We start from the raw sequence: 15,489 nt of genomic DNA on the forward strand, positions 1-15,489 counted from the left end.
CGAAAGGAGGACCGAGTCCTGCACGGACGGGGGGCTTTCTCACGCGACAGGGTCCATCTGGCCAATGGCTTTTCCACAGCCACAACAGTGGGCCCCCCTCCACGTGCTGAAGGTCACAGAAGGGGTCTGGCGGGCGCCTCCTCCCTTTGGTCTTCCCACCGGCTCCTGCCCTCAGGACCACGTCTGCTAGGAACTGACGGCTGTAGGGCTGGAAGGCCCGTCCCGGGAGAGGATGTCATCCAGGCACCGGACTTCAGACGGCCGACGATTCCACCTCTGCTGCAAGCGTGCCCCGAGCACGACGCCATTGTTGCGGGGAACTGATTGCTTTAGCAAGGGGAGCACTCGCCTTCTCTTTCTTTCTCTCTCTCTTCCGGACTCCGCCTCACAGCTAGCAGCCGCTTGTTCCTTTCCCGCTGGGAAGCCAGAGCCAGGAGGCAGGCCGGGCGTGGCTTGTTGGTCTAGGAGCATGATTCTTGCTTTGGGAGCAAGAGGTCCCGGGTGCGAGTCCCGGACAAGCCCTTGCCACTTCCCGCTGAGCTGTGGCCTTCTTTCCCTTTTTCTCTCGAGCTGCTGCTGGCTGACGGTCTGAATTGAGAGGCGTCTTGAGCAGGGAGCTGGAAGGTGGGCGCGGGGGCACGGCAAGCTGGTTGCCGAGGCATGGCTGGAGGAGGCGCAGCGGGAAGTGGTCGGCAGTGGTCCCCCATTGGATTCAATGGGGTGACCTGGTGGCCGGAATTCCTCCCGGCCGCCCGCTGTCCCCCAACGGGGGGGACGGCGCTCTCCGGCACGAGCCCCGGTGGCAGGGCTTAATGGCTCAGCTCTAGCGGAGGCGGTGGGGGGAGGTGCTTTCTAGTGGGCACCCGAAGGCAGGGGAGGGGCCGAAGGGTCGGCCGGGGGAGGAGGCGGAGACTGGGAGGCGGCCGGAGCCCATCTGCCCGCCGGGCAGGGGCAGACGCTGCCGCCCCGAGGCCCGCGGCGGAGCCGCCAGCTCAGCTGGAAAACTGCAGCCGCGCACGAGGCCCCCGGCTCTCGGGGGACAGCCCCCGCCCCCCCCCCCGGGCGTGGCGCACTCGGAGCGCCGTTCGGGATGGGAGACGCTTTACAGCCTGCTTGATCTCGGGCCAGAAGCTTGAGGACGAGCAGCCAGGCCAAAGGCGGCCCGGTGCTCTCGGGGCGGCAGAGGCCCAGCGCCGAGCTCCCGGACGAGGCCCGGCCAACGAGCGTGCTTGCCGGTGTCCCGGGCCTACTTTGGCCGGCCTTTTCCTCCCCACGTGCGTGCTGTGCCGTGCCGTGGCGTGGCGTGCGAGCCAGGTCAGGCCGCGAATGAGCTTTCTTTCTTGCTCTCGCAGCGGGATGGACCGCCCCGGGAGGCCAGCTTGGAAAGGTGCCCGGAGGCGTGGGCCTTTTGCGCTTTGTGCCTCCGGCTGCCTGCTCTTTCCGCCAAATTCGTGAGGCCTGCCAGGAGCCAGCTTGCCCCCAGGTCTGGCTTGTTGGTCTAGGGGTATGATTCTCGCTTAGGGTGCGAGAGGTCCCGGGTTCAACTCCCGGACAAGCCCTGGTCCTCTCCTGCTTGGGGCCGGCCCGTGCGCTCGGCTGTGGCTCTCCTCTTTCTTACTTCAGCCCTGCGGATAGGTCACGGGGCCCCCTCTTTGGCGGGAGCAGCGCCCCAACCCATCTTCCCGCTGGGTGCCCCGCTCGCCCATTCACGTTACGCTACTCGTGTGCCCGTGTCCTTGTGGTACTCCAAGATGCCGGCGTTGGCTCTGCGCCTCTCCTTCAAGCTCCAGCTCCGGGAGTCAGGCCCAGCCAACAGCGAGCCGGCCTCTGGCGGGAACGGCTACGCAGCGTAGTGGGCCCGTGGAGCAACATCCGCGCAACAACGAAGCACAGGGGAGGCACCCAGCTACCCTGAACGGTCGGTCTTTCCTGCCAAGCTGCCGCCTGGTTGGCGGGCCGAGGCGTCTGCCTCGAAAGGAGGACCGAGTCCTGCACGGACGGGGGGCTTTCTCACGCGACAGGGTCCATCTGGCCAATGGCTTTTCCACAGCCACAACAGTGGGCCCCCCTCCACGTGCTGAAGGTCACAGAAGGGGTCTGGCGGGCGCCTCCTCCCTTTGGTCTTCCCACCGGCTCCTGCCCTCAGGACCACGTCTGCTAGGAACTGACGGCTGTAGGGCTGGAAGGCCCGTCCCGGGAGAGGATGTCATCCAGGCGCCGGACTTCAGACGGCCGACGATTCCACCTCTGCTGCAAGCGTGCCCCGAGCACGACGCCATTGTTGCGGGGAACTGATTGCTTTAGCAAGGGGAGCACTCGCCTTCTCTTTCTTTCTCTCTCTCTTCCGGACTCCGCCTGACAGCTAGCAGCCGCTTGTTCCTTTCCCGCTGGGAAGCCAGAACCAGCAGGCAGGCCGGGCGTGGCTTGTTGGTCTAGGAGCATGATTCTTGCTTTGGGAGCAAGAGGTCCCGGGTGCGAGTCCCGGACAAGCCCTTGCCACTTCCCGCTGAGCTGTGGCCTTCTTGCCCTTTTTCTCTCGAGCTGCTGCTGGCTGACGGTCTGAATTGAGAGGCGTCTTGAGCAGGGAGCTGGAAGGTGGGCACGGGGGCACGGCAAGCTGGTTGCCGAGGGATGGCTGGAGGAGGCGCGGCGGGAAGTGGTCGGCTGTGGTCCCCCATTGGATTCAATGGGGTGACCTGGTGGCCGGAATTCCTCCCGGCCGCCCGCAGTCCCCCAACGGGGGGGACGGCGCTCTCCGGCACGAGCCCCGGTGGCAGGGCTTAATGGCTCAGCTCTAGCGGAGGCGGTGGGGGGAGGTGCTTTCTAGTGGGCACCCGAAGGCAGGGGAGGGGCCGAAGGGTCGGCCGGGGAGGAGGCGGAGGCTGGGAGGCGGCCGGAGCCCATCTGCCCGCTGGGCAGGGGCAGACGCTGCCGCCCCGAGGCCCGCGGCGGAGCCGCCAGCTCAGCTGGAAAACTGCAGCCGCGCACGAGGCCCCCGGCTCTCGGGGGACAGCCCCCGCCCCCCCCCCCGCGTGGCGCACTCGGAGAGCCGTTCGGGAGGGGAGACGCTTTACAGCCTGCTTGATCTCGGGCCAGAAGCTTGAGGACGAGCGGCCAGGCCAAAGGCGGCCCGGTGCTCTCGGGGCGGCAGAGGCCCAGCGCCGAGCTCCCGGACGAGGCCCGGCCAACGAGCGTGCTTGCCGGTGTCCCGGGCCTACTTTGGCCGGCCTTTTCCTCCCCACGTGCGTGCTGTGCCGTGCCGCGGCGTGGCGTGCGAGCCAGGTCAGGCCGCGAATGAGCTTTCTTTCTTGCTCTCGCAGCGGGATGGACCGCCCCGGGAGGCCAGCTTGGAAAGGTGCCCGGAGGCGTGGGCCTTTTGCGCTTTGTGCCTCCGGCTGCCTGCTCTTTCCGCCAAATTCGTGAGGCCTGCCAGGAGCCAGCTTGCCCCCAGGTCTGGCTTGTTGGTCTAGGGGTATGATTCTCGCTTAGGGTGCGAGAGGTCCTGGGTTCAACTCCCGGACAAGCCCTGGTCCTCTCCTGCTTGGGGCCGGCCCGTGCGCTCGGCTGTGGCTCTCCTCTTTCTTACTTCAGCCCTGCGGATAGGTCACGGGGCCCCCTCTTTGGCGGGAGCAGCGCCCCAACCCATCTTCCCGCTGGGTGCCCCGCTCGCCCATTCACGTTACGCTACTCGTGTGCCCGTGTCCTTGTGGTACTCCAAGATGCCGGCGTTGGCTCTGCGCCTCTCCTTCAAGCTCCAGCTCCGGGAGTCAGGCCCAGCCAACAGCGAGCCGGCCTCTGGCGGGAACGGCTACGCAGCGTAGTGGGCCCGTGGAGCAACATCCGCGCAACAACGAAGCACAGGGGAGGCACCCAGCTACCCTGAACGGTCGGTCTTTCCTGCCAAGCTGCCGCCTGGTTGGCGGGCCGAGGCGTCTGCCTCGAAAGGAGGACCGAGTCCTGCACGGACGGGGGGCTTTCTCACGCGACAGGGTCCATCTGGCCAATGGCTTTTCCACAGCCACAACAGTGGGCCCCCCTCCACGTGCTGAAGGTCACAGAAGGGGTCTGGCGGGCGCCTCCTCCCTTTGGTCTTCCCACCGGCTCCTGCCCTCAGGACCACGTCTGCTAGGAACTGACGGCTGTAGGGCTGGAAGGCCCGTCCCGGGAGAGGATGTCATCCAGGCGCCGGACTTCAGACGGCCGACGATTCCACCTCTGCTGCAAGCGTGCCCCGAGCACGACGCCATTGTTGCGGGGAACTGATTGCTTTAGCAAGGGGAGCACTCGCCTTCTCTTTCTTTCTTTCTCTCTTCCGGACTCCGCCTCACAGCTAGCAGCCGCTTGTTCCTTTCCCGCTGGGAAGCCAGAACCAGGAGGCAGGCCGGGCGTGGCTTGTTGGTCTAGGAGCATGATTCTTGCTTTGGGAGCAAGAGGTCCCGGGTGCGAGTCCCGGACAAGCCCTTGCCACTTCCCGCTGAGCTGTGGCCTTTTTCTCTCGAGCTGCTGCTGGCTGACGGTCTGAATTGAGAGGCTTCTTGAGCAGGAAGGTGGGCACGGGGGCACGGCAAGCTGGTTGCCGAGGCATGGCTGGAGGAGGCGCGGCGGGAAGTGGTCGGCTGTGGTCCCCCATTGGATTCAATGGGGTGACCTGGTGGCCGGAATTCCTCCCGGCCGCCCGCTGTCCCCCAACGGGGGGGATGGTGCTCTCCGGCACGAGCCCCGGTGGCAGGGCTTAATGGCTCAGCTCTAGCGGAGGCGGTGGGGGGAGGTGCTTTCTAGTGGGCACCCGAAGGCAGGGGAGGGGCCGAAGGGTCGGCCGGGGGAGGAGGCGGAGACTGGGAGGCGGCCGGAGCCCATCTGCCCGCCGGGCAGGGGCAGACGCTGCCGCCCCGAGGCCCGCGGCGGAGCCGCCAGCTCAGCTGGAAAACTGCAGCCGCGCACGAGGCCCCCGGCTCTCGGGGGACAGCCCCCGCCCCCCCCCCCCCCCCCCCCGCCGGGCGTGGCGCACTCGGAGCACCGTTCGGGATGGGAGACGCTTTACAGCCTGCTTGATCTCGGGCCAGAAGCTTGAGGACGAGCAGCCAGGCCAAAGGCGGCCCGGTGCTCTCGGGGCGGCAGAGGCCCAGCGCCGAGCTCCCGGACGAGGCCCGGCCAACGAGCGTGCTTGCCGGTGTCCCGGGCCTACTTTGGCCGGCCTTTTCCTCCCCACGTGCGTGCTGTGCCGTGCCGCGGCGTGGCGTGCGAGCCAGGTCAGGCCGCGAATGAGCTTTCTTTCTTGCTCTCGCAGCGGGATGGACCGCCCCGGGAGGCCAGCTTGGAAAGGTGCCCGGAGGCGTGGGCCTTTTGCGCTTTGTGCCTCCGGCTGCCTGCTCTTTCTGCCAAATTCGTGAGGCTGCCAGGAGCCAGCTTGCCCCCAGGTCTGGCTTGTTGGTCTAGGGGTATGATTCTCGCTTAGGGTGCGAGAGGTCCCGGGTTCAACTCCCGGACAAGCCCTGGTCCTCTCCTGCTTGGGGCCGGCCCGTGCGCTCGGCTGTGGCTCTCCTCTTTCTTACTTCAGCCCTGCGGATAGGTCACGGGGCCCCCTCTTTGGCGGGAGCAGCGCCCCAACCCATCTTCCCGCTGGGTGCCCCGCTCGCCCATTCACGTTACGCTACTCGTGTGCCCGTGTCCTTGTGGTACTCCAAGATGCCGGCGTTGGCTCTGCGCCTCTCCTTCAAGCTCCAGCTCCGGGAGTCAGGCCCAGCCAACAGCGAGCCGGCCTCTGGCGGGAACGGCTACGCAGCGTAGTGGGCCCGTGGAGCAACATCCGCGCAACAACGAAGCACAGGGGAGGCACCCAGCTACCCTGAACGCTCGGTCTTTCCTGCCAAGCTGCCGCCTGGTTGGCGGGCCGAGGCGTCTGCCTCGAAAGGAGGACCGAGTCCTGCACGGACGGGGGGCTTTCTCACGCGACAGGGTCCATCTGGCCAATGGCTTTTCCACAGCCACAACAGTGGGCCCCCCTCCACGTGCTGAAGGTCACAGAAGGGGTCTGGCGGGCGCCTCCTCCCTTTGGTCTTCCCACCGGCTCCTGCCCTCAGGACCACGTCTGCTAGGAACTGACGGCTGTAGGGCTGGAAGGCCCGTCCCGGGAGAGGATGTCATCCAGGCGCCGGACTTCAGACGGCCGACGATTCCACCTCTGCTGCAAGCGTGCCCCGAGCACGACGCCATTGTTGCGGGGAACTGATTGCTTTAGCAAGGGGAGCACTCGCCTTCTCTTTCTTTCTCTCTCTCTTCCGGACTCCGCCTGACAGCTAGCAGCCGCTTGTTCCTTTCCCGCTGGGAAGCCAGAACCAGCAGGCAGGCCGGGCGTGGCTTGTTGGTCTAGGAGCATGATTCTTGCTTTGGGAGCAAGAGGTCCCGGGTGCGAGTCCCGGACAAGCCCTTGCCACTTCCCGCTGAGCTGTGGCCTTTTTCTCTCGAGCTGCTGCTGGCTGACGGTCTGAATTGAGAGGCGTCTTGAGCAGGGAGCTGGAAGGTGGGCACGGGGGCACGGCAAGCTGGTTGCCGAGGCATGGCTGGAGGAGGCGCGGCGGGAAGTGGTCGGCTGTGGTCCCCCATTGGATTCAATGGGGTGACCTGGTGGCCGGAATTCCTCCCGGCCGCCCGCAGTCCCCCAACGGGGGGGGACGGCGCTCTCCGGCACAAGCCCCGGTGGCAGGGCTTAATGGCTCAGCTCTAGCGGAGGCGGCGGGGGGAGGTGCTTTCTAGTGGGCACCCGAAGGCAGGGGAGGGGCCGAAGGGTCGGCCGGGGGAGGAGGCGGAGGCTGGGAGGCGGCCGGAGCCCATCTGCCCGCCGGGCAGGGGCAGACGCTGCCGCCCCGAGGCCCGCGGCGGAGCCGCCAGCTCAGCTGGAAAACTGCAGCCGCGCACGAGGCCCCCGGCTCTCGGGGGGCAGCCCCCGCCCCCGCCGCGTGGCACACTCGGAGCGCCGTTCGGGATGGGAGACGCTTTACAGCCTGCTTGATCTCGGGCCAGAAGCTTGAGGACGAGCAGCCAGGCCAAAGGCGGCCCGGTGCTCTCGGGGCGGCAGAGGCCCAGCGCCGAGCTCCCGGACGAGGCCCGGCCAACGAGCGTGCTTGCCGGTGTCCCGGGCCTACTTTGGCCGGCCTTTTCCTCCCCACGTGCGTGCTGTGCCGTGCCGCGGCGTGGCGTGCGAGCCAGGTGAGGCCGCGAATGAGCTTTCTTTCTTGCTCTCGCAGCGGGATGGACCGCCCCGGGAGGCCAGCTTGGAAAGGTGCCCGGAGGCGTGGGCCTTTTGCGCTTTGTGCCTCCGGCTGCCTGCTCTTTCCGTCAAATTCGTGAGGCCTGCCAGGCGCCAGCTTGCCCCAGGTCTGGCTTGTTGGTCTAGGGGCATGATTCTCGCTTAGGGTGCGAGAGGTCCCGGGTTCAACTCCCGGACAAGCCCTGGTCCTCTCCTGCTTGGGGCCGGCCCGTGCGCTCGGCTGTGGCTCTCCTCTTTCTTACTTCAGCCCTGCGGATAGGTCACGGGGCCCCCTCTTTGGCGGGAGCAGCGCCCCAACCCATCTTCCCGCTGGGTGCCCCGCTCGCCCATTCACGTTACGCTACTCGTGTGCCCGTGTCCTTGTGGTACTCCAAGATGCCGGCGTTGGCTCTGCGCCTCTCCTTCAAGCTCCAGCTCCGGGAGTCAGGCCCAGCCAACAGCGAGCCGGCCTCTGGCGGGAACGGCTACGCAGCGTAGTGGGCCCGTGGAGCAACATCCGCGCAACAACGAAGCACAGGGGAGGCACCCAGCTACCCTGAACGGTCGGTCTTTCCTGCCAAGCTGCCGCCTGGTTGGCGGGCCGAGTCGTCTGCCTCGAAAGGAGGACCGAGTCCTGCACGGACGGGGGGCTTTCTCACGCGACAGGGTCCATCTGGCCAATGGCTTTTCCACAGCCACAACAGTGGGCCCCCCTCCACGTGCTGAAGGTCACAGAAGGGGTCTGGCGGGCGCCTCCTCCCTTTGGTCTTCCCACCGGCTCCTGCCCTCAGGACCACGTCTGCTAGGAACTGACGGCTGTAGGGCTGGAAGGCCCGTCCCGGGAGAGGATGCCATCCAGGCGCCGGACTTCAGACGGCCGACGATTCCACCTCTGCTGCAAGCGTGCCCCGAGCACGACGCCATTGTTGCGCGGAACTGATTGCTTTAGCAAGGGGAGCACTCGCCTTCTCTTTCTTTCTCTCTCTCTTCCGGACTCCGCCTCACAGCTAGCAGCCGCTTGTTCCTTTCCCGCTGGGAAGCCAGAACCAGGAGGCAGGCCGGGCGTGGCTTGTTGGTCTAGGAGCATGATTCTTGCTTTGGGAGCAAGAGGTCCCGGGTGCGAGTCCCGGACAAGCCCTTGCCACTTCCCGCTGAGCTGTGGCCTTCTTGCCCTTTTTCTCTCGAGCTGCTGCTGGCTGACGGTCTGAATTGAGAGGCGTCTTGAGCAGGGAGCTGGAAGGTGGGCACGGGGGCACGGCAAGCTGGTTGCCGAGGCATGGCTGGAGGAGGCGCGGCGGGAAGTGGTCGGCTGTGGTCCCCCATTGGATTCAATGGGGTGACCTGGTGGCCGGAATTCCTCCCGGCCGCCCGCAGTCCCCCAACGGGGGGGACGGCGCTCTCCGGCACGAGCCCCGGTGGCAGGGCTTAATGGCTCAGCTCTAGCGGAGGCGGTGGGGGGAGGTGCTTTCTAGTGGGCACCCGAAGGCAGGGGAGGGGCCGAAGGGTCGGCCGGGGGAGGAGGCGGAGGCTGGGAGGCGGCCGGAGCCCATCTGCCCGCTGGGCAGGGGCAGACGCTGCCGCCCCGAGGCCCGCGGCGGAGCCGCCAGCTCAGCTGGAAAACTACAGCCGCGCACGAGGCCCCCGGCTCTCGGGGGACAGCCCCCGCCCCCCGCCCCGCGTGGCGCACTCGGAGCGCCGTTCGGGATGGGAGACGCTTTACAGCCTGCTTGATCTCGGGCCAGAAGCTTGAGGACGAGCGGCCAGGCCAAAGGCGGCCCGGTGCTCTCGGGGCGGCAGAGGCCCAGCGCCGAGCTCCCGGACGAGGCCCGGCCAACGAGCGTGCTTGCCGGTGTCCCGGGCCTACTTTGGCCGGCCTTTTCCTCCCCACGTGCGTGCTGTGCCGTGCCGCGGCGTGGCGTGCGAGCCAGGTGAGGCCGCGAATGAGCTTTCTTTCTTGCTCTCGCAGCGGGATGGACCGCCCCGGGAGGCCAGCTTGGAAAGGTGCCCGGAGGCGTGGGCCTTTTGCGCTTTGTGCCTCCGGCTGCCTGCTCTTTCCGCCAAATTCGTGAGGCCTGCCAGGAGCCAGCTTGCCCCCAGGTCTGGCTTGTTGGTCTAGGGGTATGATTCTCGCTTAGGGTGCGAGAGGTCCCGGGTTCAACTCCCGGACAAGCCCTGGTCCTCTCCTGCTTGGGGCCGGCCCGTGCGCTCGGCTGTGGCTCTCCTCTTTCTTACTTCAGCCCTGCGGATAGGTCACGGGGCCCCCTCTTTGGCGGGAGCAGCGCCCCAACCCATCTTCCCGCTGGGTGCCCCGCTCGCCCATTCACGTTACGCTACTCGTGTGCCCGTGTCCTTGTGGTACTCCAAGATGCCGGCGTTGGCTCTGCGCCTCTCCTTCAAGCTCCAGCTCCGGGAGTCAGGCCCAGCCAACAGCGAGCCGGCCTCTGGCGGGAACGGCTACGCAGCGTAGTGGGCCCGTGGAGCAACATCCGCGCAACAACGAAGCACAGGGGAGGCACCCAGCTACCCTGAACGGTCGGTCTTTCCTGCCAAGCTGCCGCCTGGTTGGCGGGCCGAGGCGTCTGCCTCGAAAGGAGGACCGAGTCCTGCACGGACGGGGGGCTTTCTCACGCGACAGGGTCCATCTGGCCAATGGCTTTTCCACAGCCACAACAGTGGGCCCCCCTCCACGTGCTGAAGGTCACAGAAGGGGTCTGGCGGGCGCCTCCTCCCTTTGGTCTTCCCACCGGCTCCTGCCCTCAGGACCACGTCTGCTAGGAACTGACGGCTGTAGGGCTGGAAGGCCCGTCCCGGGAGAGGATGTCATCCAGGCGCCGGACTTCAGACGGCCGACGATTCCACCTCTGCTGCAAGCGTGCCCCGAGCACGACGCCATTGTTGCGGGGAACTGATTGCTTTAGCAAGGGGAGCACTCGCCTTCTCTTTCTTTCTTTCTCTCTTCCGGACTCCGCCTCACAGCTAGCAGCCGCTTGTTCCTTTCCCGCTGGGAAGCCAGAACCAGGAGGCAGGCCGGGCGTGGCTTGTTGGTCTAGGAGCATGATTCTTGCTTTGGGAGCAAGAGGTCCCGGGTGCGAGTCCCGGACAAGCCCTTGCCACTTCCCGCTGAGCTGTGGCCTTTTTCTCTCGAGCTGCTGCTGGCTGACGGTCTGAATTGAGAGGCTTCTTGAGCAGGAAGGTGGGCACGGGGGCACGGCAAGCTGGTTGCCGAGGCATGGCTGGAGGAGGCGCGGCGGGAAGTGGTCGGCTGTGGTCCCCCATTGGATTCAATGGGGTGACCTGGTGGCCGGAATTCCTCCCGGCCGCCCGCTGTCCCCCAACGGGGGGGATGGTGCTCTCCGGCACGAGCCCCGGTGGCAGGGCTTAATGGCTCAGCTCTAGCGGAGGCGGTGGGGGGAGGTGCTTTCTAGTGGGCACCCGAAGGCAGGGGAGGGGCCGAAGGGTCGGCCGGGGGAGGAGGCGGAGACTGGGAGGCGGCCGGAGCCCATCTGCCCGCCGGGCAGGGGCAGACGCTGCCGCCCCGAGGCCCCCGGCTCTCGGGGGACAGCCCCCGCCCCCCCCCCCCCCCCCCCGCCGGGCGTGGCGCACTCGGAGCACCGTTCGGGATGGGAGACGCTTTACAGCCTGCTTGATCTCGGGCCAGAAGCTTGAGGACGAGCAGCCAGGCCAAAGGCGGCCCGGTGCTCTCGGGGCGGCAGAGGCCCAGCGCCGAGCTCCCGGACGAGGCCCGGCCAACGAGCGTGCTTGCCGGTGTCCCGGGCCTACTTTGGCCGGCCTTTTCCTCCCCACGTGCGTGCTGTGCCGTGCCGCGGCGTGGCGTGCGAGCCAGGTCAGGCCGCGAATGAGCTTTCTTTCTTGCTCTCGCAGCGGGATGGACCGCCCCGGGAGGCCAGCTTGGAAAGGTGCCCGGAGGCGTGGGCCTTTTGCGCTTTGTGCCTCCGGCTGCCTGCTCTTTCTGCCAAATTCGTGAGGCTGCCAGGAGCCAGCTTGCCCCCAGGTCTGGCTTGTTGGTCTAGGGGTATGATTCTCGCTTAGGGTGCGAGAGGTCCCGGGTTCAACTCCCGGACAAGCCCTGGTCCTCTCCTGCTTGGGGCCGGCCCGTGCGCTCGGCTGTGGCTCTCCTCTTTCTTACTTCAGCCCTGCGGATAGGTCACGGGGCCCCCTCTTTGGCGGGAGCAGCGCCCCAACCCATCTTCCCGCTGGGTGCCCCGCTCGCCCATTCACGTTACGCTACTCGTGTGCCCGTGTCCTTGTGGTACTCCAAGATGCCGGCGTTGGCTCTGCGCCTCTCCTTCAAGCTCCAGCTCCGGGAGTCAGGCCCAGCCAACAGCGAGCCGGCCTCTGGCGGGAACGGCTACGCAGCGTAGTGGGCCCGTGGAGCAACATCCGCGCAACAACGAAGCACAGGGGAGGCACCCAGCTACCCTGAACGCTCGGTCTTTCCTGCCAAGCTGCCGCCTGGTTGGCGGGCCGAGGCGTCTGCCTCGAAAGGAGGACCGAGTCCTGCACGGACGGGGGGCTTTCTCACGCGACAGGGTCCATCTGGCCAATGGCTTTTCCACAGCCACAACAGTGGGCCCCCCTCCACGTGCTGAAGGTCACAGAAGGGGTCTGGCGGGCGCCTCCTCCCTTTGGTCTTCCCACCGGCTCCTGCCCTCAGGACCACGTCTGCTAGGAACTGACGGCTGTAGGGCTGGAAGGCCCGTCCCGGGAGAGGATGTCATCCAGGCGCCGGACTTCAGACGGCCGACGATTCCACCTCTGCTGCAAGCGTGCCCCGAGCACGACGCCATTGTTGCGGGGAACTGATTGCTTTAGCAAGGGGAGCACTCGCCTTCTCTTTCTTTCTCTCTCTCTTCCGGACTCCGCCTGACAGCTAGCAGCCGCTTGTTCCTTTCCCGCTGGGAAGCCAGAACCAGCAGGCAGGCCGGGCGTGGCTTGTTGGTCTAGGAGCATGATTCTTGCTTTGGGAGCAAGAGGTCCCGGGTGCGAGTCCCGGACAAGCCCTTGCCACTTCCCGCTGAGCTGTGGCCTTTTTCTCTCGAGCTGCTGCTGGCTGACGGTCTGAATTGAGAGGCGTCTTGAGCAGGGAGCTGGAAGGTGGGCACGGGGGCACGGCAAGCTGGTTGCCGAGGCATGGCTGGAGGAGGCGCGGCGGGAAGTGGTCGGCTGTGGTCCCCCATTGGATTCAATGGGGTGACCTGGTGGCCGGAATTCCTCCCGGCCGCCCGCAGTCCCCCAACGGGGGGGACGGCGCTCTCCGGCACAAGCCCCGGTGGCAGGGCTTAATGGCTCAGCTCTAGCGGAGGCGGCGGGGGGAGGTGCTTTCTAGTGGGCACCCGAAGGCAGGGGAGGGGCCGAAGGGTCGGCCGGGGAGGAGGCGGAGGCTGGGAGGCGGCCGGAGCCCATCTGCCCGCCGGGCAGGGGCAGACGCTGCCGCCCCGAGGCCCGCGGCGGAGCCGCCAGCTCAGCTGGAAAACTGCAGCCGCGCACGAGGCCCCCGGCTCTCGGGGGGCAGCCCCCGCCCCCGCCGCGTGGCACACTCGGAGCGCCGTTCGGGATGGGAGACGCTTTACAGCCTGCTTGATCTCGGGCCAGAAGCTTGAGGACGAGCAGCCAGGCCAAAGGCGGCCCGGTGCTCTCGGGGCGGCAGAGGCCCAGCGCCGAGCTCCCGGACGAGGCCCGGCCAACGAGCGTGCTTGCCGGTGTCCCGGGCCTACTTTGGCCGGCCTTTTCCTCCCCACGTGCGTGCTGTGCCGTGCCGCGGCGTGGCGTGCGAGCCAGGTGAGGCCGCGAATGAGCTTTCTTTCTTGCTCTCGCAGCGGGATGGACCGCCCCGGGAGGCCAGCTTGGAAAGGTGCCCGGAGGCGTGGGCCTTTTGCGCTTTGTGCCTCCGGCTGCCTGCTCTTTCCGTCAAATTCGTGAGGCCTGCCAGGCGCCAGCTTGCCCCAGGTCTGGCTTGTTGGTCTAGGGGCATGATTCTCGCTTAGGGTGCGAGAGGTCCCGGGTTCAACTCCCGGACAAGCCCTGGTCCTCTCCTGCTTGGGGCCGGCCCGTGCGCTCGGCTGTGGCTCTCCTCTTTCTTACTTCAGCCCTGCGGATAGGTCACGGGGCCCCCTCTTTGGCGGGAGCAGCGCCCCAACCCATCTTCCCGCTGGGTGCCCCGCTCGCCCATTCACGTTACGCTACTCGTGTGCCCGTGTCCTTGTGGTACTCCAAGATGCCGGCGTTGGCTCTGCGCCTCTCCTTCAAGCTCCAGCTCCGGGAGTCAGGCCCAGCCAACAGCGAGCCGGCCTCTGGCGGGAACGGCTACGCAGCGTAGTGGGCCCGTGGAGCAACATCCGCGCAACAACGAAGCACAGGGGAGGCACCCAGCTACCCTGAACGGTCGGTCTTTCCTGCCAAGCTGCCGCCTGGTTGGCGGGCCGAGTCGTCTGCCTCGAAAGGAGGACCGAGTCCTGCACGGACGGGGGGCTTTCTCACGCGACAGGGTCCATCTGGCCAATGGCTTTTCCACAGCCACAACAGTGGGCCCCCCTCCACGTGCTGAAGGTCACAGAAGGGGTCTGGCGGGCGCCTCCTCCCTTTGGTCTTCCCACCGGCTCCTGCCCTCAGGACCACGTCTGCTAGGAACTGACGGCTGTAGGGCTGGAAGGCCCGTCCCGGGAGAGGATGCCATCCAGGCGCCGGACTTCAGACGGCCGACGATTCCACCTCTGCTGCAAGCGTGCCCCGAGCACGACGCCATTGTTGCGCGGAACTGATTGCTTTAGCAAGGGGAGCACTCGCCTTCTCTTTCTTTCTCTCTCTCTTCCGGACTCCGCCTCACAGCTAGCAGCCGCTTGTTCCTTTCCCGCTGGGAAGCCAGAACCAGGAGGCAGGCCGGGCGTGGCTTGTTGGTCTAGGAGCATGATTCTTGCTTTGGGAGCAAGAGGTCCCGGGTGCGAGTCCCGGACAAGCCCTTGCCACTTCCCGCTGAGCTGTGGCCTTCTTGCCCTTTTTCTCTCGAGCTGCTGCTGGCTGACGGTCTGAATTGAGAGGCGTCTTGAGCAGGGAGCTGGAAGGTGGGCACGGGGGCACGGCAAGCTGGTTGCCGAGGCATGGCTGGAGGAGGCGCGGCGGGAAGTGGTCGGCTGTGGTCCCCCATTGGATTCAATGGGGTGACCTGGTGGCCGGAATTCCTCCCGGCCGCCCGCAGTCCCCCAACGGGGGGGGACGGCGCTCTCCGGCACGAGCCCCGGTGGCAGGGCTTAATGGCTCAGCTCTAGCGGAGGCGGTGGGGGGAGGTGCTTTCTAGTGGGCACCCGAAGGCAGGGGAGGGGCCGAAGGGTCGGCCGGGGGAGGAGGCGGAGGCTGGGAGGCGGCCGGAGCCCATCTGCCCGCTGGGCAGGGGCAGACGCTGCCGCCCCGAGGCCCGCGGCGGAGCCGCCAGCTCAGCTGGAAAACTACAGCCGCGCACGAGGCCCCCGGCTCTCGGGGGACAGCCCCCGCCCCCCGCCCCGCGTGGCGCACTCGGAGCGCCGTTCGGGATGGGAGACGCTTTACAGCCTGCTTGATCTCGGGCCAGAAGCTTGAGGACGAGCGGCCAGGCCAAAGGCGGCCCGGTGCTCTCGGGGCGGCAGAGGCCCAGCGCCGAGCTCCCGGACGAGGCCCGGCCAACGAGCGTGCTTGCCGGTGTCCCGGGCCTACTTTGGCCGGCCTTTTCCTCCCCACGTGCGTGCTGTGCCGTGCCGCGGCGTGGCGTGCGAGCCAGGTGAGGCCGCGAATGAGCTTTCTTTCTTGCTCTCGCAGCGGGATGGACCGCCCCGGGAGGCCAGCTTGGAAAGGTGCCCGGAGGCGTGGGCCTTTTGCGCTTTGTGCCTCCGGCTGCCTGCTCTTTCCGCCAAATTCGTGAGGCCTGCCAGGAGCCAGCTTGCCCCCAGGTCTGGCTTGTTGGTCTAGGGGTATGATTCTCGCTTAGGGTGCGAGAGGTCCCGGGTTCAACTCCCGGACAAGCCCTGGTCCTCTCCTGCTTGGGGCCGGCCCGTGCGCTCGGCTGTGGCTCTCCTCTTTCTTACTTCAGCCCTGCGGATAGGTCACGGGGCCCCCTCTTTGGCGGGAGCAGCGCCCCAACCCATCTTCCCGCTGGGTGCCCCGCTCGCCCATTCACGTTACGCTACTCGTGTGCCCGTGTCCTTGTGGTACTCCAAGATGCCGGCGTTGGCTCTGCGCCTCTCCTTCAAGCTCCA

General features: G+C 67.2%; 8 non-coding genes across 8 annotated transcripts; all 8 read left to right on the forward strand.

Moving 5' to 3' along the window:
- Window positions 1–1,487: 1,487 nt before the first annotated feature.
- Window positions 1,488–1,559, forward strand: TRNAP-AGG (transfer RNA proline (anticodon AGG)). The gene has a single exon. It is a non-coding gene; the product is annotated as a tRNA-Pro (tRNA).
- A 1,896-nt stretch (window positions 1,560–3,455) lies between these two features.
- Window positions 3,456–3,527, forward strand: TRNAP-AGG (transfer RNA proline (anticodon AGG)). The gene has a single exon. It is a non-coding gene; the product is annotated as a tRNA-Pro (tRNA).
- A 1,894-nt stretch (window positions 3,528–5,421) lies between these two features.
- Window positions 5,422–5,493, forward strand: TRNAP-AGG (transfer RNA proline (anticodon AGG)). The gene has a single exon. It is a non-coding gene; the product is annotated as a tRNA-Pro (tRNA).
- Window positions 5,494–7,378: 1,885 nt separating this feature from the next.
- Window positions 7,379–7,450, forward strand: TRNAP-AGG (transfer RNA proline (anticodon AGG)). The gene has a single exon. It is a non-coding gene; the product is annotated as a tRNA-Pro (tRNA).
- A 1,897-nt stretch (window positions 7,451–9,347) lies between these two features.
- On the forward strand, window positions 9,348–9,419 carry TRNAP-AGG (transfer RNA proline (anticodon AGG)). Its single transcript has one exon. It is a non-coding gene; the product is annotated as a tRNA-Pro (tRNA).
- Window positions 9,420–11,262: 1,843 nt separating this feature from the next.
- On the forward strand, window positions 11,263–11,334 carry TRNAP-AGG (transfer RNA proline (anticodon AGG)). Its single transcript has one exon. It is a non-coding gene; the product is annotated as a tRNA-Pro (tRNA).
- A 1,883-nt stretch (window positions 11,335–13,217) lies between these two features.
- Window positions 13,218–13,289, forward strand: TRNAP-AGG (transfer RNA proline (anticodon AGG)). Its single transcript has one exon. It is a non-coding gene; the product is annotated as a tRNA-Pro (tRNA).
- Window positions 13,290–15,187: 1,898 nt separating this feature from the next.
- TRNAP-AGG (transfer RNA proline (anticodon AGG)) lies at window positions 15,188–15,259 on the forward strand. Its single transcript has one exon. It is a non-coding gene; the product is annotated as a tRNA-Pro (tRNA).
- Window positions 15,260–15,489: the final 230 nt, after the last annotated feature.

Source organism: Pelodiscus sinensis, chromosome 6 (assembly GCF_052426305.1).
Source record: "Pelodiscus sinensis isolate ZL-2025 chromosome 6, ASM5242630v1, whole genome shotgun sequence".
Classification (NCBI taxonomy): Eukaryota; Metazoa; Chordata; order Testudines; family Trionychidae; genus Pelodiscus; species Pelodiscus sinensis.